Raw genomic sequence first — 19483 nt, forward strand, 5'->3', positions numbered from 1 at the left:
GCTGTCTGTATTTTGCCTGTGTAGCAATGCAATTTTGTTAAAACTGCGAATCAAGCAGTTGGAACAAGAGAAGAAAAACGACCCAAAGTTTCCGTGCAAAACTCAGTGACAGAAAAAGAGCAATCCTCCATCAGCTCAGGGCCTGAGCACGTTCTCCCTCCAGTGATGCAAAGAATATCATTACTTTGTCCACTGGTGAAAGTGCTCCCAAAAGCGAGGAAAGGCAGACTGAGAGCAGACTGCCCTGATGACACAGTTTGAGACTTGGCCTCGTCTACGCAGCGGTGCCACACTGACCAGGGCAAGGGAGGAGCGGGTCAAAATGCAATGTTGCTGCCGGTGCTGAGGGCTCTCGGGTGCCTCTGCTCTGCCACCCCGAGTGACGGAGGAGCCAGGACTGATTCCCTTCAACATGGGAGGACAGGGGCAACTCAGGCCAGAAAGGCTCAGGCATACTGTGCTGTGAGAGGGCTTGAGAGGATTCTCGAAATAAACCCTGCAAACGGTTTTCAGGGAGCCCATTGCCTGTCCAGAGGGACTCCCAGCCTGTGCAAGCCCTTCCTTGCCATCCTCATGGGCATGTCCTCCAACGACAGGAGCATCAGGAGCTCACGTCTGGGCTCAATAGCTCTTTTCCTTTGGTTGCTTCTGGCATTAAATCCTGTCTTTCTGCTCCCATTTCTGTTCTACAAAAGGGGCAGTGACATTTTGCCCATTGCATGGGTGGGTGGTGAAGAGGTAAAACACCTCAGACAAGATAAATCCTGCAGGCATCTTGTTTTGCAGAGCCTTGTGCCTCCTGCTGGATTTGAAGCAGCGAGAGCTGCCAGCCACTTTTCCAGGTCCGGGCCCTAAGGCGTCAGTGGAGAACTGCAGCAGCAGGACTGAGACAACTTGGGCACAGTGCTAGGAGACAGATGCGAGAAAGAGAGAAGAAAAAGCAATACCACCTCATTTTTGCCCATCTCTTTTTTTTTCAGATGGTAAGTTTTGCTACCTTCCTTGTTGCAGAGCTAATGGAGGGCAGCAGCGGCGTGCCCAGGCTGCCCTCCTGGGTCACAGCAGCCGCTGCGGGCTGAAGGGGAGCGTGCTTGCAGGAGAGAGCAAAAGTTTACATTTGTCAGAGCAAAGTGAAGAAGCATGGGATCGGAGAACACTGGGTGCTGCCATATAAGCACCATAGCCCCAAGTCTAATGGGTAATAGAGTCATTAATTCTGCTGATTAACTTGGCCTTGGGGTTCATGGAAATGACATCCACCTCCTTTGTTTTTTTCTTTTTTCTTTTTTTTTTTTTTTAAGCTCAAACTGTGGAACAAGGGAGCATAAAAAAACAAGCTAATTAGAGAGAAATCGGGAGAAAAGAAGCAGGGAGAAAAGAGAGACAGTCTGAGCATTAATGAGACTGATTTGGGAAGAGGATGTGACAAGCTCTTCAAAAGCATTATTGTCAAATGTGTCACTGTTTCATAGATGGCTAGCGCTACCTTTGAGCTTCACGCTGATAGTTAATGATTTGAAACTATAAAAAGATTGAAAAGGTAAAAGGGAAAATGGGAGACTCGACTGGATTTTAATGAGAGCCCCCCCCCCCCCCTTTTCTCTTTTTCCATGTGAAGCAGCCTTGGAAAGTACAAAAAAAGTTCACTTTCCCCCTGCCCGCTTGCTCTCTCAAGGCAAAAATTGTTTACAAAGGAGAAGGGAGAGTGCAGAGGTCCATCCGTCTCGCTCTGAGCACCATCCATCTCCCCTTCACCAAACCATTGGTTCCCCCATCCGCTGTCAAGCGGTGGTGGGGTTGTGGCTGTACAGGCAGAGGGCTGACAAAAATAAGCTGAGATTGATGGAAGAGACAGCTATAGCTCTTGTTTGTTTTTTTGTGACGTGCTGAGCAGAAGCAGTCTTCACACTGTGAAATGTAACAAAGAAATCTAAAGTGATTACGCAGGTTCATTTGTCAGTATCACTGCTCCAGCTATTGCTGTGTGCGACAATGAGATGACAAGGCATTTATTGCTGATGGTTGGTTATTAGCTGCATTATAGGAAACATTAGCACAGTCTAGGATACATAGACCAGGGAGACAATAGCTTTCTGGGCTCCAAACTCAGCAGGGTAGCCTTGTCATTAAATTTGGTAGTACCAATTTAATTTTTTTTAAATAAATTGAAAGGAAACTTTGAAAACTAAATCTGTAACCCTGCATTTACCTTAAGACTGATCAGTGTGTTTTCTTCGGATGCTACATTTTGTATCAGAAAGTCTACACAGCCCAGCAGGCCAACAAATCTCCTACAAAGAAAGATGCATCAGAAAAGCCTAATGATACCTTGGCTCCCGGCCGATCCCATCGCTGCTTTCCAGCCCTGACTTCCACAGTGGCCCCGCTGCTGCCGGGATGGACCAGGTTCTTCTCAACCAAGTCACCTGCAAACATACCAGGAGAAAAAGCAAGAGGCATCTGTAATCTTTTGTGACGATCTTTGTCCTGCTTTTCTTATCTTTCTCAGACCCACCCATTATTTGCTTTTCTTGCCTGGGTCTTTTAGGGTCGGATCTTGGTAGCTCTCCCATCCTTGCAAATGGCCCTGTAGAAGTCACTGGAAGTATTTGACAGCAAGGACTAAGTGGGGAAAGTAAAGATTTGGCATTCCCGGGACGTGACTGGATGAGTGCCATGTTTATTAAGCTGTAAAAGAACATGCCTGTCCTATGGCAAAAGCTGTATTTGCACAGTGGTGTGAAGCCAACCCTCAGTTCTGGGGTGAAGTGCCTACTTTTTGCAGCCTTTCAGTACTGAGTTTTGCAGTAAACCCAGAAATTCTGGTGGCGGCTCCTTCTTTTCAAAGAAGGTTTTTATTATCTAATTCATTTTCGTATTAACTGAGTCAGTGAGCAATATATTCCCCGTTTCATTTTTTCTGTCACTCAGCTTCAGTTTATTTTGTGCTACCCTCAGATTTCCAGAATGGCCCAGATTTTGGCACTGACAGCACTTAAATAAACTGTAATAGTTGTCCTGGGAAAGTTGGAGGTTTTGACAGCTGCATGAGGGATCATGGGACTTCAGCCCATAAAATACCAGTGCAAGGGGAATTACAATGTTTTAAAAAGCACTATCACTTGATAACATTGTAAATAGCAACAGGAGCTGGATTTGTACAAATTCAGGCCAAAACCAAGTATCTTTGAATCCAAAAGTGAAATTTTGCTGGAATCTCTTCATCACCAGGTTTGGGTGAATCAGATGAAAAAAAAAAAGTTTTTCTTTTTTTTTCATGTTACGAAATTTGTCATATTCTTTGCCGAATATGCTGTCTGCCTAGTGGTGAATTTACTCTAAACTGTTTGTTCTGGATTCATCGACAATAATGGTAACCTGGAAAGATTCAGTCAGACTCAGACCCTTAAGATTCATAAGTCAGGTCATAAATTTTGTAGCATTTCTGAGGTTAAAAAAGATAATAATTAGTCATTTCTCTGTAAACTATATTTACCAAATGTGTGTGAGGAAAGAATTAGTACTGTCAGCTCTCTTACATTTACTGAGCAAGGTGATTTCGCCCTCCACTAGACTCACTCTAAGCCACATCATCTGCCTCTGCCTAGCAATTGGTTTTGCCCTGAACTGCCAAACCGTTTTCCCCAGTTTCTACATCACTGTGCTCTTCTCCCACTATTTCTGCTCTTGTGTTACTTTTGTCTTCTCTTAACTTCCAACTTCCTGCTGAAATCCTGTGATTTCAGTGAAATCAGAAAATTGAGGGAGCTGATAGCTCTGTGAATCCCTTCAGTATCAATTAAAGGATGTGTGCCTGCTGAGCTAGGGCCTCTTGGAAACAGAAATACCCCCTGTAAAATAGACAGATAGCAACACCTGTGATCCAGCTTCCGAATTAGGATCTTTTTTAAAAAAGCAGAGCGAAGAATTTAGTTCAATAATAATAATAACAACATAATAATAATAATAATAATTAAAAAATTAAAAAAATCATGCCCCTCCGCCCCAACCCCATGAGAGGTTTTGAAAGGGTAGCCAATAGGTCTAAATCTGCGGTGGCAATCCAGAACCAAATAAGGATGAGGTATCTCCTGAGGCCATAAAGCTCGAAACTTTTGTCACAGAAGAGGCATCTAAACTCTCAGAAAAGAAAACAATCTCTATTTGAGAGCACACAGGCATTTCTGACGAGTAGGGTCTGATGAATCAGCATTTCAGCTAGTGAGTTAATGCAGCATTTGGCAGCTAAGCTAAAAAAAAAAGAAAAAAGCCCTTTGGCAGGAACTTTGTTTCTGAGATATATGCAGTGTGTCTTTGAGAAGTGGGAAGGTTTTTGAAGTTATAACGGAGGCTGTTTTAATTTGGGGCAGGCTCATTAAGGAACACAGTTTAAAAACATAGATTTTGTTCCCTCTGGCTGTACACTGTGCTTCACGCTAAACTTGGCAAAGCCAAAAAACAATCCAAGAGAAGGTATCTGTATGGGAAGATAAAATGCAGCAAAGACAGCCTGTTCTATGGCTGGCTCAGATCCGATAAGGGCTGCATCTAGCATACCCGCCGCGCGGTGTAAACCAGAGCTAAAGGTATTAAGGGGTATGCTAAGATGATGAGTCAAAATTTAATTTAAATCCTCCTGCAATCAAAAAGGCCAATCCTTTCAAATCATTAGTTGTTAAATATCAATTGGTGTCAATGGAGTTTTGTTGTCTAAAATGGAAACCGTGGAGAGCGACATAAAGAAGCAGTTAGCAACGCTGCCTTTGGTCCCACCTTTTATCACAGCTGTTTCACTCAGCCAGAGGCACATCTTGGTCTTTGTAAAGACTGAGCCCTGCTTCTGCTTGCTCTTCTCACGGTTTTCATAAGGAACGTTAGGTCTGGCTTTCAATATACAAATTATGCAGCAAGGGCAATGTCTGCATTTCAACCGAGACTAAAATGTTAGACTAAAACTTAAACTTCAGGTCTACCAGAATTTGTACACAAGAGAGTAGCAAGTAACAGATGACACACTGATAGAAAATGAATTTTAAAAAAAATATTGTTCTTTCCACCGGATGATGCTAAATTTGCAAAGAGTAAAGCTATCCATTACAAACAGGCATTTCAGACACAGGCTTTTATTGTTACTATTAATGATTATTTGTGTTGTGACTGAGCCTCTGAAGGCCTCCTAAAACCAGGTCACTGATGAACCAGGCACAATGAATATTAAGAATTCATAGCTTAAACGCACAAAAAGCGACACAGCGAGCCGCTGCAGAGAACACCCAGCCTGAAAACTGCAGCAGAGTCCCTGTGGCAGCCCCTGCCCGAGCGGGTGCTCGTGGGTGCTCCCCCCAGCTGAGCTGCGCTGAGGCTGCAGGACTCGGGTTAACTTCTCTGCCCAGCACTGGGCTGGGAAACATGGCTGAGTGGCTTGGAGGTGGCACAGCAGCCTTCAGCGCCGTGCCGTGTATTTGTGCACCCACGGCACATCCCGAGGTGGGCTCTGAAACACCTGCAGCCAACTGGCCGCACAAGGTCTGCCTCCTTCCCCGGGGCTGCGTTTACTTTCCTGTATGCATGTGCAAAAAACACCGATGGAGAAAATCAAAGTAACAAACAAACATTCACAGCTGACCCTGAATGTTTGTGGCCAGTAGATGAAAACAAAACTAATTGCAGCAACATTTCTCAGGATGACCCGTGGAATTTTGCTTTTGAAGGTTAGATGGTAAAAAACACTGCTTTGCTGCTTGCAGGAAGGAGAGTTTAGCTGTAAGGTCACTTTGTTTTCACACTCTTGGAAACGTTACCTCCACCCTTCACAAGGAATGTAAATCAAGTAAAAAACCACCCAGCAGGGTTATCAGGGTAACACTAAATCAACACCAGCTGCAACTGCTAGGGGTGAATGTAAAATTTACAGTGAGGCATATGTCTATTGCTCCTGAGCGATTAACAGTCTTTTCAATTAGAACACGCAAAGACCAAGACGATTTTTTTTTTTTTGTAGTGGTCTAAAGGAAAGCAAACTTGGAGGCCAAACTCATCCAGATTTTCTCTTCTGTCTTCATGATGTCTCTAAATCAAGACTATGTTGCAAGCTGGAAGAGGATAGGGAGGAGGACAAACTTTCCTTTCAGCACTTTTAAAAAACTGCTGACTAAAACCTGCATCTATCATCCTGTTATTGAAAAGTATAAGTAAAAGGTGAGAGAAAATTGTGTCTGATATGGGATGTTTAGTTGACAGACAGCTCATTGTAACAGATGTGGCTCCTTTTAAATAGCACTGTAAATGAGATCCCAGAAAGACAAGGACAAAGGCTAGGAGAGAGCACTTAGACTAATTAGACAGAGAAATCCATTTCCTTTTTAACTGAATGCTCTTCTAAATGTGCAGAGATTTCCAAGTTACTGAGCACAAGCAAAGGATGGAGACTACAGCTATCGGTTCATAATCTGCAAGGCACGAATAACAATGGTCCTCATTTTTCAAGGGCTGATCTTCAGTAGTTTGTTAAAACTGCACATCATCTCCTCACTAAAGTACCTGCAGATTAATGGCATGGCTAGAAAGCTTTTCATCCTCTGTGTGTGGGGGAAAATCGTCAAGGAAGACAAAGAATGGCCTCAAAATTTGTTCTATTTTAGAAATTCACTAAGTAAAGGACTGGTAGTCCAGGTTTTTACTTATCCCAAACTTACAGGGGAAATAGGAATCAAGGTAAAAGACACAGAAATGGTACTATGGTTTCTATAGAAATCAGCACTCGAAGCTCGACATGCCTTTCTGTGTGTGCTTTGTGTTGGCCGCAAGATGTTAAAGGCAGGATCCCTCTCACCTAGGTTCATGTCTTTCACTGCCAGTCATTCATATATTATTACCCTTATAAATGCACATAAACTGAAGTTTTCCAGGATCCTCCTATGGTTAACTTTGAGAGAGAGAGAGGCATCTCCAAAATTTGTTTTATCTTGTCCAATGTATTTGTCTGGGCATCTCTGGAGAGTGAATTTGTCAACCTATCGCCTCCCACTGACTACAGAGGGCAACTGGTTCAGGTTAGCAGAGTTGCTCCTAGACAGAGTTGGGTAGCTATTTTGCAAGAAATGATTCTGCACTTATCAACAGAAATCTCAGAAAATTTTTCACCAGAGATCTGCACAGTTGCTTATCTTTTATCTCTTTGTTCTAGCCAAGATCAAAGAAGAGGAATCAAGAAAGGGAAACTCGAGGAGAACATGACTAATTTTTGTCCTCCTTTTTGAGCTGAGTAGGCAGCCAAAATTTAGTGCCTTGGATGTTATGTGGAGTAACCAGTGATTGAGTTGGGCATCTTTGGTGCAACTTTTGTGTACATTTTTGTAAATAAACAGTTCTGCTTTCTTGGAAACCGGGGGAATCAGCCAAATGGAAAATGCTTCTCAGCTCCCACCTCTGTATACCTGTTCTGTCAGCATTTCCCTGAGCTCCTTGAAAGCCCTTATTTGCAGTCATATTATAGTGTTTATGCAAACCTTGTCTTTGCCAGTGGCTTTTGGTATGTTTTTCTGCACCCCAGCAATAAGTAGCATGTGTTAGCAGGGCAGTAGCAGTGAAGACAGAGCAATGTGGTTTTCAGAGAGCCACAGGAACCAGAGTGTGGACCTACGGTCTATGGGTCATCTTTAGTCTGGTTGCTGTCACATATTATAGCCTGGGCTGCAGTGCATTTTCACTGTGTTGCCCACGCCAGCTGCATTGACCAGGATGGATATAATAACATTAGTGAAAGACTAACTAAAAAGTCTGGCAAGACAGTGAAGTGAGGAGAAATAGAAAGTAATTGTTCTCTCCAAGGGAAAGAGCCTGAACGGTTCCTCATCTCCCTTGTCAGAGCCAGCTCTTCTATAGGAGAGTAGGAGTGGGAGCAGGGAACGATAAGCCCTGCTCCTTCCTACGTGTCCAAATATAGGAGGAACGTGTAGGATAGGAACATTGTTTTAGGAAGGATTTGGTACTTCTGGGCTGTGCTTCTTGGAAGTAAAGGAGCATTTAAATCCATTTGAGGGGGAAAGCAAAACCTTTTGCCAGTATGGCAGTAGGCAGCTTTCTAGATAGTCTGAAGAATAATGCAGTGTCTTAGTAACATATGAGCCAAACAAATGTGGTTTTTTGAGTGTAAGATCTTCCAGACTCTTGCCAGTGGTGCTTAACAGGCAAATTGCTTAACAATTACAGGAGGGGTTCTGCAACTGGGATCTGTGCAGGTGCAGGCTCCTGGTTATCGGCCAGGCTGATTTTGCAATGCCACTGGCTAAAATTATTTTTAAAGGAAAACATGATGGAACTGCATTTAAGTTGTTTCTATGTGTGTGTGTACCCATATATTTATACATACATGCCTATAAGTGTGTGTGGGCATGCATGAACATAGGTACAAGTGTGTTCGAACTGCACATTGGCAGTATTTGGAGCAGCATAAAAGTGTTGCCAGGGTTGCTGGTGATGAATTAACCCCAATGGACTGAGTTTAGTTCAATGACTCTGAAACAAAACAAAGCCACCCTCAGCACTGAAGATTAACAGCACATGGCATGGTGAAATAATGGACGTCAGAAACTCAACAAAGTTGTTTTGTGTTTTCAAACAGCATGGGATAACGTGAGCACAAAAGTGTATTGCAAGCATAAACTGGGCATGGGTCAAGATAACAATCTCAGCTGGATTTCTCCCTGCATCTGGACAGGACGCTGAGCACACAGGGCAGTATTTTCCAGACTTAGCAGCTTGTGGACTTCATTTGCTTACACAGCCACAGAATAGGAAATGTACAGAGTTATTTATCTGTGATTTTTATCACAGACTGTCTTAATTGAGATGCTAAGAGAACTAGCTGTAGAATAGATTTTGGTGACAGATGTCCTGTAGTTTGCTGTTATGTAAAAAGCCACCTTACCTTCTCTGTCAGCTGTAGTATCTGGCTATAATTAGAAGAAATAATATCTGTCAAATAATTGGTTATGCACATTTTGATTAATTTCCTGAGACAATTCCACTCCTGTGCTACTTCTCAATCTCCCTGTGATTTCTTCATTTTCTCATTTGGGGAGATCTTCCGACTAATTAGACTTCAAAATCTTGCAAACAGCTCTGTAAATATATGTGGTAAGGTTTATTTCCTTACACTTGTGAGATACCAGTATAAGCAACTCATGGTATTTTCAAAATGTGTCCCATAAGTTATATAGCAGCATTGCTACTGAAAGTGGGAAAAAATATATGGTAGAGCATCTTTCTTGAAAGTTTAGTTATGATATGAAGAAGAACTGTAGTAGTGCACAAGTGCTGTGAGCCTGCTTTGCTGGTTGGTCATACTTCAAGAAGTTAAGATTGTGAAAGATGTTTTTGGTGAGATGAAATGTTTTGAAACGTGAGGCTTGTTCATCTCTTTGTGGCTTTGTCAAATGCATTTAATTTTCTTTTTAAAAAGTTAACCTGCAGAATTTTCAGAATTGTGAATTTGGTATTTCTGTCAGACAGGGATGAATATCCACTCCAAAAATGTAAAATCAAAACAAGCAAAAAACCAACCCAAACTTTAAAAAAGGTTTTGTTCCCAGGCATGGGACCAGCTCAAAGACAGGAAAAAGGTGTGGAGGAAACCAGGGAAATCACTTCCCAATCTTTCCTAGGGCTACCGCTTCGATAGCATCTGTGTGTGTTGCGTTGGCAGGCGTGGTGCCCGAGGGGCTGCAGTCATCTCCAGCGGATCCACAGGTGTGTGAGTGCGAGACTCGCTCCGGATCCACGCCAGGTGCCCTCGTGCCCTGCCTGGCTGTGCCGCGGGCACCGCTCGGGCAGGGGAGCGAGTGGCGGCGGCGGCAGCAGCTCACGGTGCCAGCCCTGTCGCTCCTGCGCCTGCTGCTAGCAACAGGCACCGGCATGCCGTGACGGCGGTAGCCTAAAGCACCCCCAGGCTCAGGGCAGAGCTTAGGATGAAGAGATGATTTTCTGTGGCTTTGTGTAGGTGAGAAAATACGAAACATCCCATACCTCTCTGGAATAAGGATAGCTGGAGAAAGAGCAGGGTTGTGGTTTTTTTCTCTTTTCTTTCAGCTATCCTTTGGGGCACACAGTAGTAACCGTAACCTATATCAAATGTGCTCTCGTATTTGGGCCCTAATGCAGTATTTTCCTGGAGCATACATACTACTGATTATCTCTCCTTATAAAAATCTTGAAGGAGATCCACCAGAATTTTGGGAAAGATACAGTAGAGTATGATGCAAGTCAAACATCATAAACATTAGATCAAAACATAGGATGAAGTCTCAGCCCTTTTGAAACGCTTTGGAGTTTTTTACTGACTTGAAAGAGGCCAAGACTTTCCTATAACATGTTATGAAAATGGGCCAAACTTGACTTTGATCTCACCATTTGATGTGGGGCATAGACTCTTCTCAACCCAATCTCCACTTATTTTCTGTGGGCAGTGCTTTTACTCCAGAGCTAACCTGCGAATGGATGCATTGTGACCAAACCGTGCTGGGCAGCAGGATTTCCCTGCATATCGGTCAGGAGATGGGACCTGCAGGAGAACCCTGGGATCGACCCAGAGGGCAGTAAGGTCTGAGGTTAAGCCTCCTTTGCTGTTCCTGGGCTGATCAGCGGGGTGCACACCTGTGCACAGGAGGAAACTGCACCAGGGCACTCTCTTTCATGCAGGCTCCCACGCAGGGAGCTGGCTGCCTCCCACCCGGGAGGTCTGGCAGGCGTCGCGCTCAGCAGTGCTCTTGCTATCCCGATCTTGCTTTGGGGAGCGTAGATCTGTGGTGCTGCATTTCTTAGTCACTTCTCGTTGTCGGAGACAGCACCAAGAGCAAAATACATCCCCCCTGCTCCTCCAGACCGTTTTCAACCCCTCGCACATTGGTGTATTGAGCCATTCAATAGTGTATGTTCCTCTACACTTCATATACCTTTCTTCTCATCGCTTTTCCTCTATGCCCGTGCATGTTGGTTTCTGTGTTGTGTTCCTTGCAATCTGTGATGAAATGCTTCTGATTTGGGCCCAAATCCCACTGGCTGCATATTCAGCTTCTCCCCTTCCTGCCTATCTCCCACCCCAGATTTGCCGTCCCATCCCTTTGGCAGGGTCAGCTGAGGGATGGTGTTGCCCGCCGTGGAGAGGCCCCGCTGCCTTCATGGCAGCATGAAACGGCACCAGGAGCCCCGACTGAGGCCAGTCCATCTGAGTGTGCAGAAAGTTGAATTGCCGCTGCCTCCTGCTGTTGCTGTGATAGATAGTACCACAAAGTGGATGTGATGTGGTTATTAGGCTGCGATTCGGTTCATACTGAGCGGTATTGATTGGTGTTGGTTCAGCGCTTGCTACATATTTTATCAATTGACCTTCTAGATTGTATTCCTGCTCTGCTCCTTTTACTTGTAATTCTGCTTTATCTCCAGATTTTGTAGCTCCTAATCTTCCTGTGGTTGATTCCTCATAGTGTTTCTTTAATATTCTGTTACACAGAAAGGCTCTTTCTAGTGAAACTATGCTTTTCTTCCTTTGCTTCCCTTCCCCTTGTTTACTATTGTAAATCTTTTTTTAAGAAATCGACCTGCTCTTCCCTGATACATCAATTCCATTAAGAGATTCAGCTTCTAAAATATTTTTGCCCTGAGCAGAAGAAAGAATTCTAAATGCAGGTGTTTTGCAGTAAAGCTCAAGGGTGCAGAAACTGGTTTTATAGCAGATCTTGTCAAATAGAATTTACAGAACCCGATAACATAATACAGTTCGATAACATAATGCATTCACGAACTGTTCTCCTGGCCATCTGTGGAGCCTCACGGTTACACCAGCTGAAGATCTGGTAGCCTATTTCCAAGATGTTGTTTGTAAATATGCACTGAAAATGTGAAAGAATAATTGTAGTTAAGTGCATTTAGCTGGGTGCAATTCACTGCGGGTATTAATTTTGGACTTTTACTGAAAACAAGGGAGACAATGTTGTCTGCTGTGTTGGTTTAGCATCGGCTGGTAGGAAAACAAGGTAGGGAGCTAAAATATTTGCCTAGATCTATGCAGCTGTCTATATGGCAGAATTAGAGTCGAAACGAGAGTTTCTGGCTAACAGCTCCCTGCTCAGCACAGGAGCATGCTGCAGACCCCTGACATACAGATCTCCTGCATCAAAGAAAGGGACTCAGATTGCAAGAAATTCAGCTCAGGAAAAAAAGGAAGTTTGTGCCAGTCTAAAAAGTAAAAGAAATAATACATTGTTGATTCACAATGTGTGCAAAACTTACCTTCAGCAAGGAGATGCAGAGCATCAGAAAGACGGCCATGGGATTTTCAAACCTTTTTGTAAGTTGGAAGGGATATAAAATATCTAGTAGTAAACATGAATCCACACAGGTATGAATTAGGATAATTTAAAGATCTCAGATTCATATGCCTGGCTGAAGTTCAGAGTTATCAACTAGAAAATGCTTTCTAGGATTTTATTACAGCCTTTGTGTAGGAGTGAATTTGAAACTCACAGCCCAGAAGAGTGGTGGTTGATGTCAAAAGGGGGACAGGAATTTCAAAATATATATTGTGGAATTGTGATAAGGTGCCAGCTCTTTAGAAATCTCCCCTTGTCAATAGTGCACGAGTGCCTGTTCTCCGTGCAGTTTCATCCAATGCTCTCTTTAATGACCTGGGTCATGTGAGGGTCAGTAAGTCTGAAGATAAAACAAGTCTAAGAAAGACTGCAAGCACAATGGGGAAAGAATTAGAATTAAAAGTGATTCTGACAAATTGGAGACATTCCCTAAAAATAAGGTGAAATTCCACAGTGCCTCATGCAAGGTAGTGGGCAAAAAATAATTAATTAAATATAGGATGAGAAGCTGTTGGTTTCTTCCAGGAAAGATCTTGGAACTATGTCAGATCACAAGCGAAGCAGGTGTAAACAATGTCAGCCTGTTGTGAAAAGGAGAAAGTCCATCCTGAGATGCGTAAACAACAAAGACGTGAAATAATCCTTCCACTGGGAAAGCTATTTCATGTCCAGTATTAGGCACTGAGCTTCATAGATCACTTGGAGAGGATGGAGTAAAGCAAGATTAAGATATCTAGAAAATGTGACCTAAACACATAGTCTAAGAAGAAAAAAGGAAAATGTTTGAGTTATTTACTCTGAGGGAGAGTAGACTGGTGGGGGAAATGGGACAGGGTAACTCTTTTCAAGTGGAAAGAGAAGGGAATGATCTGTTCTCTATGTCTATGGCAGGCAAAGCAAGAGGTAGTGGTCATAAGCTGCAGAGAGAAGGACCTGGGTGAGAAAGCAAGAAAAAACATGAGGATAGCGAGGAATGGGATGAGGATGTCTGTGGAGCTGGGGAGCCATCCTCCTCGGTGAGCTGTCTTTCAGACCAGGGGAGACAAAGCACCCGATAGGAATGGCATTGAGACACAGCTTGTCCTACCCTGGGACATCTCAAGGTGTTTTCCAACTCTGCCTCCTGTGATTGTACGATATCTATGTGGATGAAACCTGCAGGAACGATGCCATGCCTACAGAAAGCATGGGGCAGTTAGGTGATAAACTGGTCGTGCAACATTAACGTGCATTAAAGTGCATTAATGCTGGTCAGAGTTTTGCCATTGACAACCAGCAGGCACAGCACCCCAACATTTATCTTAGAAGTGCAGAAGTGCAATTTATTGGTGTTGTGTTTTGTGATGATTTAAAAAAAAAAATATATCCTGCAATCATAGGGATGCCCTTGAGTCTGCCGGGATTTTCCAGAGCTTTCTTGCACATGCAATGCTCTTGCACTGTCCTGAGGAGCCTTCTTCCTAGTGCTGCTTTTCCCCTACTTCTCTCTGAGAAGGTAAATTGTAAGAATATTTATGCTGCATCTAATACTGTTGTTTTTATTTGAGTGATGGGCTCATAATCTTTGGGTGCAGTCACACATTCCCGTTAGACCTAGCTGTACTACAATGAAATGTTGCTCCTGCCCCTTTCCTGCCGGCACCCCCATTAGGTGGCCTCAGGAGAGCCAGCATGAAGGACCTGTCTTTGAGAGCATGTGGGTGCATGTCAGCCAGGCTACCTGTCACTGGCCCATCCCTGTCCTTTGGTAGGTGCTGTGGTGCCAACAGGAACCAAGTGGTTTAAATAATGGGGTATCTACCTGGAAATGAACATTGCTAATGAAACTCCTGTGGAAACAGGCAGCTTGGATGCATTTTGGAAAGGTAGGAGAATTCAATCTCACAGACACAGGCTGTTCTCTGCCAGCTGGCCTCACTGCCCCAGGATGGTCTTGGTCACCCCTATTTTACTAATATAGATGTAACCTCTGTTGCCAGCAAATTCCCCTAAAGAAATAGCTGCTATTGTAGGGAGACTTGCCATGAGGGCAGTGACTCTCCAAGCTCAACCCCACAATCAGCATGACTTCAGCTAAAAAATGGCAGTCCTAAAAAGATTCCCTCTGGTTCCCAGAACAGTATCTCATTTCCTCAACAATACAGGGTGATACGAGTGCTTTACCCAAGCTCCATCAGCTTCAGCAGATTCTCAGCAAATTTCTAACCTGTATGGCCATTTCCAGACTATCTGACCCAAATGAAGCCAAAAAAAGCAGACAAAAGGAGATAAAGCCCCTTTGGTCTAAGCTCTGAATGCAATGTGGAAGTGTGTGGTCAGGTCTTCGTCTCAGCGTGGCACAAGGGGTCTGCAAAGTGCCTTTTCAAACCTATCTCTCCCTCTTGTACCAACACTGGAAGGAAATCACACATGCATTTTAGAAATTGCCTCTCATTCACTACAGTAATATTCGAGTGTGTTGTGAAACCACTTTAGAATTACATTTAAACAAAAGGAAAAAAAAAATCATACTTAAATTACCTCTGAACAGACCAGCCTGCCTGATATTGTTACAGTATGAGGGCAGCAAAAGAAGTATTTTCACAGCCAAATCACTTGCCAGAAAAGTGTTATGGTCCATTTTGTTAAAACTACCCTAATGCGATAAGTCTTATATATATTTTTTTTTTTAATTTCCCAATGCATTAGAAACAAGCTAACCATTACCATTAGCATCTTTGAGATTTTAAAGGAAATCATAATGGTCACCCCAGGGTTTTGTTCTAATCTTTTTTTATTTTTTTAATCTGCTTCATTCATTGAAACAATTTTCACACTTGTGTTATTTCACAGTGCCATACCACTGCAAATATTTGACCAATTTTGGAGTCAAACCCGAATACTTTCTCAGTTTAGATCTTTGTATGTCTCAATTACATAAAAATTAAGGTCAGAAAGATGGTGAAGATTTAGTGAGACTTCAAGCAAAGCCAATTTTATTACATATGAAGAATGATGTTGAATATATCCACCTTGGTGTCCCTCTAGGATGCTCTCCCTCCCAGATTTTGTAGCTCAGCTTTCTTATTACCTCAGAAGCTGCAGGGCTTCCCTGGGGGTGAGAAAGATGCAAAATGTTTCAACGCATCCTGTAAGTGCCACAAAGTCCAGAGAGCCTCTGGAGGGGCCGGATAGCTGAAGAGGGTCTTGCCAGGGAGACTGATCCTGAGAGAGTATCTTTTAAGACTGTTGTGAGGCAGGCAGAGAAGAAAATTTGTAAGATGTTGTTGAGAAGGAGTGCACCAGGGAGATAAAAGAGCTGGTAAGAGGGAAGGAAGAATGAAAGATGCAGAAAAAGCATCTTCCAGAGTAGGAGGAAAAAGAGAGGGTGTTGGGGTAAGAGAAGAGGAAAATAATCTCTGTGGTTTTCTTTTTGGGGCAATGGTTTTTGGAGCCAGAGTTTCAAGATGTTTTAAGTTGTTTTGAAATTATTTTTCATCATAATGTTGCTTCCTCAGAGCGAGGTGCCATTCAACCTGAAAATGATGGATGATAGATAGCCAAAGACCATTTCTATCCACTGCCTTGTTAGATCACCAGCCACCAGGGTAGGTAAAGAGAAAATGAGAGAAGCTCTACACTTTTTTCTTTTTTCTGCAGGAGCCAGAAATAGCAGAAAACCACCTGCCTCCAGTCTTAAAAATCGAGGGGAAGTGCCCAAGGGCAAGCCGTAGAGTGACTCCAGGACTGACCATACTGCCAACAAGCAAGAGACAAACCAACCTGTAAAGGTCCGGCCCCGGCAGACATATCCTCCATTCTTTGAACCCATCACAGTACCTCCCCACACTAGCAGTTACTAATCTCAAGTGCTTGGGGGGCGAGGATTGGGTTTTGCTCTTTTTTTTAATGATCCTTTTGAGCACTGATAAATTTCATTCAATCTTCTGCAATGTGAACAGAGTGTGAAATCCTACATTGCTACACAGAGGAAAGGGAACAGCGCTATCTTGTAATGTACTTATTTGTCTCCGTGAGGGATTGCTGCCAAGCTTCTGTGAATACACTTTTTTTGGCTGCCCTCCCTTAAATGAGCAAAAATGCTGAAAATTTATTCCCACAAACCCCAAAACTTCTTTCTGGTATTTCGTGACATTAAAACACACATACAAACATGTATACACACGTGCAAAACTTTGCCAGGATTAAAACCGCTTTTTTTGCGACCACAGCAACTTCTTTCCCAAAGCCTCAGAAAATGCTTGACGGTATCTAAGTTACCAATTTGCTCAAACCTTTGGGATTTTTTATATCTCTGTAACTCTAAAATCACTGCCATTCTGACAGACACCATCAAACCTGAAAATTACAATGCATATCCTGTGCAGCTATATAAGACTATTTCTGAGATGGAGGAAAAAGAAGAGGGAAGAATAGTTAAGGCCAACATTTAAAAAGTAGGTAATAGTTCACATTCTGTAGCTGGAGTAGGTTTTTTATTAAAAGAAAGGCAAATAAAAATGACTGATTAAATGTTCCTTGCATCTTTATAAATCTGATGTTCTCCAAAGAAAGCCAGGCACTTGCTTGGAGTGTGTGCACATGAGTAAGCGTGTGTGTGCATGTTATATCTCTTTCTATGTACAGGACATATTTCCAGCAGCGGCAGGTAGTAGAACTGATGAGTACAAGATGGGAAAAGGCTTTGGTGATGAATGATCAAATTTTCAGAAACATCTCACCTCATTTGATTTGTTCATAAAATCCATTACAAGAATAAATAGTATTTTCCTACCTCAGGCATTCCGCGGTTCTTGGTCACAGGATGATGGTTTTCTGCAGTATCTGAAGTTGGAGGTTTGTTGTTTGTTGTCTTTTGTTAAATAGTATGTCATCTGAAAAAATACCCGCATTTTTTCTGAAAGAACATTGCGAAGTTGACAGCATCATCAAACAGTCAGCAGTGGTGTATAGGCAAGGAATTTTTATGAAGAACTTCCTAGCTAGAGTGATCTATTTACTAGCCAGGGTTGGGAGAAGGAGGGCGAAAGAGCCAAAGAAATGATTGTGCTGATATAAACATTTCTCCTGTCATTTTTCTTTCTCTGAAAACAAGAGCTTCTTGAATAACTTGTGCTGTCCACTTCGATCAGCTTTGGTGGGGCCAAGGTGGAAGCTTGGATTCACACCGAGGAAAAGTCTCTGCGGCTTGCAGAGTCAGAACCAATGTGCGGTTTTCTGCAAATATTGCTTTGCAGTTTAATCCGAGAAAGTACTGTCTACTGCTACTACTGTTATTGACTACTCCTTTTTAAATAGTCTTCATCCCTTGTGGAGCAGTAAAGAAAACGTATTTTTATTGTCTTAATTGGCCTCCAGTGGAAGGCGCTTTTGAGAATCCACCTTTCTGCACAGGCTTGTAAGGCAGTTGGTGAGGTTTTCTGTCCTTACATACAGCACATTACTGAATTGCAGCAGCATTTCTCAGTTCCTGAGCCTGGGGGCATGATTTCTTAGGATGAAACCCAAGTGCACACTAACCTCTGCAGGGGAAAACCAGAGGGCCCAGTGCACACCATGATCCCCCAGGTCCGCCAGACTCTGCGATGCATATCTCAGCAGGTAATGTAGATGCAGCCATAGTGACCGGCATTTGCATTAGTTGTGATGTGTTAATGATTAGGCTCCAGAGACTCAAAAATAGTTAAGCTTATTAATATATGGAAGGCTTTACAATGTTGGGAGCCTTTATCAGGGGCTCAAATACAGATTTTATGACATTCCAACAGGGAAGTTCGTGTTGCTCTTAGATCACTCAGGTGCTGAGGCTTTTCCTCCTCAGTCTTAGCAATCAGCAACCTGGCCAGTGCTCTGTCAGATGAATTTCTGTGCAACACAAGAACTGGTGCAAATGGGTTCCTGCAAAATATTCAGAAAGATGTGCTTGTGTGTGTCTCCCTCCCCAGGGCCAACAGGACAAGGGCAATTCACAGCCACGCATTACCCAAGGAGTCTCTGAGATGCTCTCTGCTGTGCTGTGGTCCAGAGGGTGTCCCCACAGATGAAATAGCATCCCGGCTGACACTTCGAGTCATATTGGAGTTCAGATTGCTCTCTCCCATCCGAGGTTGTGCCAGGGGTGGTGGGCAGGGGCCAGACTCTGCCTCCTCCCCATGGGAATTTTGGGCAAACGTGGCTTTTGCGGAGATACTGCGTCCTGTGGCTTGTGTCTGCCTCTGGAAGCAACACTGTGGTTTGAAACCTTTCTCCTCATCTTGCTACTTATGGTGTCACGTTCATGAAATGGTGAGAACTGCCAGGCCCTCTGCGCCCGCTGCCTCGGCTCTGAGCGCTGCATTTCTGCCTCAGGTGCTTCCCATTAGGTGTGTTGAACTTTTCACCGTGCCTACATTGCTGGAGGACAATCGGGCAATCCTCTTTGCTTTGCAAACTCTCATTGCGGTCCCAAGAGTTCATTCTCCGAGCAGGCTCTGACCGAGTTTTCTGCTACTGGTACCGATCACCCTCTGCTCCCTTGACAAGGATGGACTAGCCCTCCCAATTTTTAATGGTCAGCTCCTCTGCCTTAAATATATGACAAATTCTTCTGCAATTTCACATTCTCTTCATATTCTCAGCTGCCTTAAAACAAAATTGTCTTCTGTTTGTTTTCCTATTTACAGCAAAGCATAGTTCTAAACCTTTTCCAGTTACTCACAGGTTTCTAGAGAGTTTAAAGTCTATTGTGACTTTTACTGCTTCATTATCTTCTTAGATACTTGCTTAATTCTTCTGACGGCTAGAACCATATGCTGTGTGGTAGTTACTGAGACAGGGAGTCTGAAAGAGGTTAAAAGTGCACGTTAAAAATACAGTTTTCCAAAGGTCTCATTAGGAAAAATGCTATTGAACTTTTGTTGGCCATTTGGGCTTTTTATGTATAGTTCTGCTTAAAACACCTTTGAGGAAGTGATTCGAGGATGAAATTTTAGGTCATGAAAGATGGAAAGGCTGAGAAGCCTGAATAAAATAAAACCCTTTGTTTTTTAAGAGAACAGCAGGGTCCTTGCACCCAGCTGGTGGCAATACACGTTTCCTCCCGCGCTCCCATCGAGGTACTGAATTTGAAGGACCTG

General features: G+C 43.3%; 1 protein-coding gene across 1 annotated transcript in view; it reads left to right on the plus strand.

Moving 5' to 3' along the window:
• Nucleotides 1-5056, plus strand: part of RNF144B (ring finger protein 144B) — a 142718-nt gene extending 137662 nt beyond the window's left edge. Inside the window, exon 5 of the transcript XR_012672521.1 lies at nt 787-5056. The gene's annotated coding sequence lies outside the window, so the exon portion shown is untranslated. The remainder of the gene's footprint in view (nt 1-786) is intronic.
• The last annotated feature ends 14427 nt before the right edge of the window (nt 5057-19483 follow it).

The sequence above is a fragment of the Calonectris borealis genome, chromosome 2 (genome assembly GCF_964195595.1).
Source record: "Calonectris borealis chromosome 2, bCalBor7.hap1.2, whole genome shotgun sequence".
NCBI lineage: Eukaryota > Metazoa > Chordata > Aves > Procellariiformes > Procellariidae > Calonectris > Calonectris borealis.